Genomic DNA, 5849 nt, shown 5'->3' with positions numbered 1-5849 from the left:
TGTTATTATTATTGTTATGGCTGTAGGAAAGTGCAATACAGTGTGTTGCTCCATTTCCACGAGTGAGAGTGAGATGCAGGAATGGTTGGTACCCGTGGGCCCTCATTGGGTTACACTCCTGAGCTATCCGCTCGACAATTCTCATTTCCACACGCCGAGTTTCGGAGGTTTCAGTGGCGCCATCTGGCACATTTTCCTATAACTGAGCGAGACAGTATGGCGACAGCTGATCGCCTCAATTCCGATTCCACTGATTGTGAGAGTTAGCGGCGTCTAATCCCTTCGGGACAACTCCCGAAAAATAGTCAAAAGTAGTTCTTTTAACGAGAATTAGTTCGCGAGAGTGTCTAGTGTGTGTGAAAATTGGAATAAGTGTTTATAACTTTGGATATTTACCGTCGCCATATTGACAGGGTGTCACGCGAGTGTGGTCTGACTAGGGGAGAGGGTGAGGTTTATTTTGCGTTATTTTTTAGTCAATATTAAAAATATAAAAACGTATTTCCCCCCTTTAAGGCACCATTTCCGTTAAGAGGCAATAAATTATCTGTTTTTTCAAAAAAAAATCAGATTTTTTATGTAACCATACGGTTGTAATTAGTGGAATCGGAAAATGTTTTTTTTTTGACAATTTTCTGGGGAATTTTCTAGGGACATGTCGGGCAAAAATCCATCCAACCGGGCCTTAAACTCTTGTACTTTTATGTATTCTACAACTGGTTTTTTAGTATTTAAGGGAAGGGAACAAAATGTAAAGGCCCGAGAGGGTATACACGTGGCAAATAAATAATAATGATAACATAGGGGAGGGGAGGGCAAAATGGGNATGTAACCATACGGTTGTAATTAGTGGAATCGGAAAATGTTTTTTTTTGACAATTTTCTGGGGAATTTTCTAGGGACATGTCGGGCAAAAATCCATCCAACCGGGCCTTAAATTCTTGTACTTTTATGTATTCTACAACTGGTTTTTTAGTATTTAAGGGAAGGGAACAAAATGTAAAGGCCCGAGAGGGTATACACGTGGCAAATAAATAATAATGATAACATAGGGGAGGGGAGGGCAAAATGGGGCATGAACACGTAGAGGCTAATTATGAGTATTTTTTGGTAAAAATTACTTATATTTGAGTTAAAATATGGCTTCAGCATGAGTTGAAATCACATCAGTTCAAAAAAAATAATTGAAGGACAAAATGGAAATGCCCCAATTGAAATACCTCAAAATTGCGTTGATTGATTTTGATTATAAATAGTATGAAATTAATTAAAATGTATACTTATATGGAACGTAATTTTTCGATACATAATCGAAGTTGTCTCAGGGTGTTTTGACCAAATTCGCGGAATTTCGACAAGAAAAAATTGAAAATAAAATGGGTCCAGGACGAAACCTAACTTGTTTGACAGCTCAGAATACTTGTTTTGATGACAAGAATTAATGAAAAAAATACGAAAAAAATAAAACGTAACATAATTTTGAAAACTCAAGTTTTTCAACTTTTTTTTTTAATTCGTTATTATGAGCACCTAGGAATTACAAAAAAAAAATAGTCAAAATATTCTTATAGATAGGAGGAAATGGAAAATTTTGATGGGTTATAAATGAAAATCCAATGAATAGAATTGAACTTATTCAAAAATCTGAAAAAATTGATAGTTTTTAATTAACTCATCTGGTAGTTATTTGATACTTTTCTCGCAAATTCATCATTATTTCAATTTTTGTGAAAATGTTGAGGCGCTCCATTTTGCCCTACCCTCCCCTATTTTGTTATAAACCACTTAGTAATTTGACATTTAATTCCTTGATATTGATCTTTTACAGTCTGCAGGAGTATGATAGTCGCCTAGACAAATTCACGGCAAGGGAGTGCTGGAAGCGATGGGGCCACCTGATCGATTTGTATAACCATGTGGAGCTTGATTATAACAAACCTCAGCTTGTCGCACGGTACGGTCAGATTTACACGATGCTGGAGGATTACTCTGACCGTGTCGCAGAACGTGGGAATGTCCCATGGATTAAATTCTCAGAAGGCGAATCCGATTCCGACTAAATATGCGAAGAATTCCGCCTCCCCCCCATCACTAAATAATTAATTTATTATAATTTATCGAACTTTATTGTTTTTTCAAAAAAAAAATCAATTGTCATTTTCTGACCATTTGATGTGAATTTCAAATAAACATTTCTTTTCTCCATTTTGTTGGTTGCCGTGAGATAGGGTTTCAAATACATTTCATTATAATTTTATAATCCACCCAGAAGAAGCCGAAGCTGCCAGAGGCCCTCGAAATCCTAAAATACTTTGGCTTTTCCATAAACATCATTTTCTCATTGATTTTAAAATTTTTGTGGAGGAATTAATCGTGAATTTATAGAATTAATCATTAACACCCGGACAAAATACTGTCAATTGCCATACAACAAAATGATATTGGATTTCTATCGAACATCTATTGATAATTTCATTAGTTTTTCGACGATACTATTGAAGAATTTTACAGCCTCATCGAGCTCTTTTTTATTGTATAGGAAAATAAAATTCTACAGATTTCTCTATAAATTTTTTACATACGTGTTATAACTGAGGGATTTAAAAAATTGATTACGATTGAATGAAATGCGATTTTGTTCTAATTTTTATGATGAAGAGATAGGGTTAACGGTCCAATTACCCCATGTGTTTGACGAGTATCGAGTGGAATTGTTTAGCTCAAGTTATTATGAACTAACTAAAAAAAACATGTTCAATCGGTTAATGGATTCAATTCAAGGTGTTTAAATCTTTATTCTCAATCAAAACTTAACAATCACTGAATGATAATGATAATAAGAACAGTAATAGTAATAATAATAATCAGTTCTCACGGTTATTAACCAGACAAAAAATGGGAAAATTTATTTCAGTCGATTCCAATGATTACTCCGACAAATTTCTTGGTTTATGAAGTCAATCAAGGCCATAATTGTTGAACGGGATATTTGGGGAATTTAAAAATAATTCATTTAAATAATTCGGGATGTCTTTGTACAAAACATAAACAATTATAATCCCAGTTACTAGATATATTATCCAATGCCAAGGCCCATGCGAGGTCATGGTTAAATGCTGTGGCAGCACGTTCTTTATGAACTTGGATATTCTCAACCAAGTTGCTGGGGAGCTCGAGGGACTCATAGATGGCTAGGTATATCTCGGGCCCGTGCTCCCTGATGAAGATGACGTCGGGATGAGAGGATTTCTCGATCGCCAGGTCCAGTTCCAACAGGTTTATCGAGGGTTTAGCTTCACCCGCAGCCATGCAGATTATATTGGAGAGTGTGTCAGCGATACTCGTGCGAATCTTTTTTTATGCATTTTCTTCCATTGGCAGTCTCCTCAATGATGGAACTCGTCGACCCCTGGCAACTTCACCCATCAGGTACCTAGACTCCTTGTCTCCCGAATCACTTCACTCCCATAAACAGGCTCCAAGTGGTTCAATTTCCGTTGCAAGGAGCATAGGGCTTTCAATTTCTGATGATGATGTCCTCCAAGATTTTCACTCTCCCAACGTCTTCCACATCGATGCTCCACTTTATATATCGATTTTTCATCATTTTATTATATTTTATTCATTTTAACCACTAAACTCGTGTTGTTAAGGGTATTATGGCGGGGTCCATAGCTGAAAAAAAAGCAGAGAATTCAACGAAAATTGCTGAACAGATTATCCGATCCATTTGAAAGCCGTGTGCAAAATGTCAAGATCCCTACTTAAACAATAATAATGGGAATAATTTTTGAAGTTGCTACTTATACACGCAGTTAAATGGGGCATCGGTAATTTTTGTAAATTTCCTACGTTATCGATAGATCAATAACGTAGGAAAAGCACTAAAATTACCAATGCCCCAGTCAACCGCGTGTAAAAGTAGCAACTTCAAAAATTATTCCCATTATTATTGTTTAAGTAGGGATCTTGATATTTTGCACGTGGCTTTCAAATGGATCGAATCATCTGTTCAGCAATTTTCATTGAATTCTCTGCTTTTTTTTCCAGCTATGGTCCCCGCCATAATACCCTTAACCTCAGAACAATCTAAAACCAACTTCAAGACTATGGTCCATGGTCCATGTTCCATTCGTCATGACAGTCGGCCATTTTTCATGTGTGCACACCGCTCACACCGACTCACGCACGCGCGCAAGCAGCACGCATCCTTTCGTAATCGCCCCCCTGAAAACTGACGTCTTGTTGCTGGCCAATATTTTCGAGAATTTTCGATGGAGTTGTTTCGCCTCATACAACTTGGATCCCCATCATTATTCTACTGCACCAGGGCTGGCGTTTGATGCAATGTTAAAAATCACTGGAGTTCAATTGGAATTATTCCAAGACCCTGAGATGCTCGTTTTCATTGAGAAAGACATTCGATGAGGACTGTCACAGTGTTCAAACTGATATGGAAAGGCAAATAACCACTACATGGGAGCTGATGAATATAACCCTGAAGAAGAAAAATCTTATTTGATGTATCTGGATGTAAACAACTTATATGGAGCAGTAATGAATCACCATTTGCCGAATGGGAAATTCTGTTGGCTGGAAGATTGGTCATCCCTCAACGTTCTGAAGATTCCAGATGACTCAGAGACTTTATATATCCTGGAGGTTGACCTGGAGTACCCACGGGAATTGCATGAAGAGCATAAAGATTTACCATTGTGCCCAGAGCATATAACCCCCCCCCCCCCCCCCNTAGTTTGGGCTTGAAAATTACTGGAATTCATAGAATCTTGAAGTTCTCTCAGAGCTCATGGTTAAAAAAATAGATTGATTTAAATATCAGTTAGCGAAAAAATTCCCAGAATAACTTTGAAAATTTTTTTTATAAATTAATGAATAATGCGGTTTTTGGAAAAACAATGGAAAACGTTAGAAAACATCTGGATGTAAAACTAGTTTCAAATTGGGAGGGACAATGGGGTGCTGAGAGTTGGATATAGAAACCCAACTTTCATAGCAGTATTATCTTTGATAAGGATTTGGTAATAATTCAAATGAATCGTACAAAAATTAAATTTAATAAGCCAATATACATAGGTCAGTATTCTAGGCATTTCTAAAAGATACATTTATGATTTTCACTATAATTATGTGAAAAAAACTTTTAAGGATAGGGCAAAACTATTGTACACAGACACCGATAGTATTATTTATCATTTCAGAGTAGAGGATATTTATGAAATTATGAAAAATGATATTGATAAATTCGACACTTCTGATTATCCAATAAATAATGTATATAATATACCTGTAAAGAATAAGAAGAAATTAGGTGTAATGAAAGACGCAAATCATGGCAAGATTATGACTGAGTTCGTGGGGCTCCGAGCGAAAATATACAGCTTTAAAGTGTCTGGTGAAGATCGGGAAAAATCGCGGGTCAAAGGAGTGAAAAAATCAACATTGAAGCGTATCACATTTGACGACTGTAAAGCCTGCTTGGACCAGCATAAAAATGTTTGGATGTCGCAAAATATGATCAGATCCATCAAACATGATGTGTTCACAATTAATCAAACAAAACTAGCTCTAAGTTGACATGATGATAAATGCATCCTTCTGCCAAACACAATAGATACTTTGCCTTACGGAGTTAAAAACAATGATATTGTAAATAACTTATAAAAGAAAAAGGGTGAGAAAATGAAAAAAAAATTTTTTTCGAAAAAAATATTTCTTTATTCAATAAAAATTGCTCATACATGTGTCTCCTTAATCCATCCAATGATTACACTACCAGTTCCATCTTCTTTTGTTACTAGAAAAAATAATAGTGCAACAAGCCAAATAAC

General features: G+C 36.0%; 1 protein-coding gene and 1 long non-coding RNA gene across 2 annotated transcripts in view; one reads left to right on the top strand and one right to left on the bottom strand.

Annotated features, from left to right (window-relative positions):
* Positions 1–5849, bottom strand: part of LOC107037361 (intraflagellar transport protein 88 homolog) — a 118204-nt gene that overhangs the window by 13267 nt on the left and 99088 nt on the right. The gene's annotated exons all lie outside the window — the stretch shown is intronic.
* On the top strand, positions 361–2205 carry LOC114841170. The gene is made up of 2 exons (XR_003783041.1): positions 361–448; positions 1829–2205. It is a non-coding gene; the product is annotated as an uncharacterized LOC114841170 (long non-coding RNA).

This window comes from Diachasma alloeum, unplaced genomic scaffold (genome assembly GCF_001412515.2).
Source record: "Diachasma alloeum isolate Michigan unplaced genomic scaffold, Dall2.0 Dall_scaffold_00218, whole genome shotgun sequence".
Classification (NCBI taxonomy): Eukaryota; Metazoa; Arthropoda; class Insecta; order Hymenoptera; family Braconidae; genus Diachasma; species Diachasma alloeum.
This window is presented reverse-complemented; position numbering and strand designations above follow the sequence as displayed.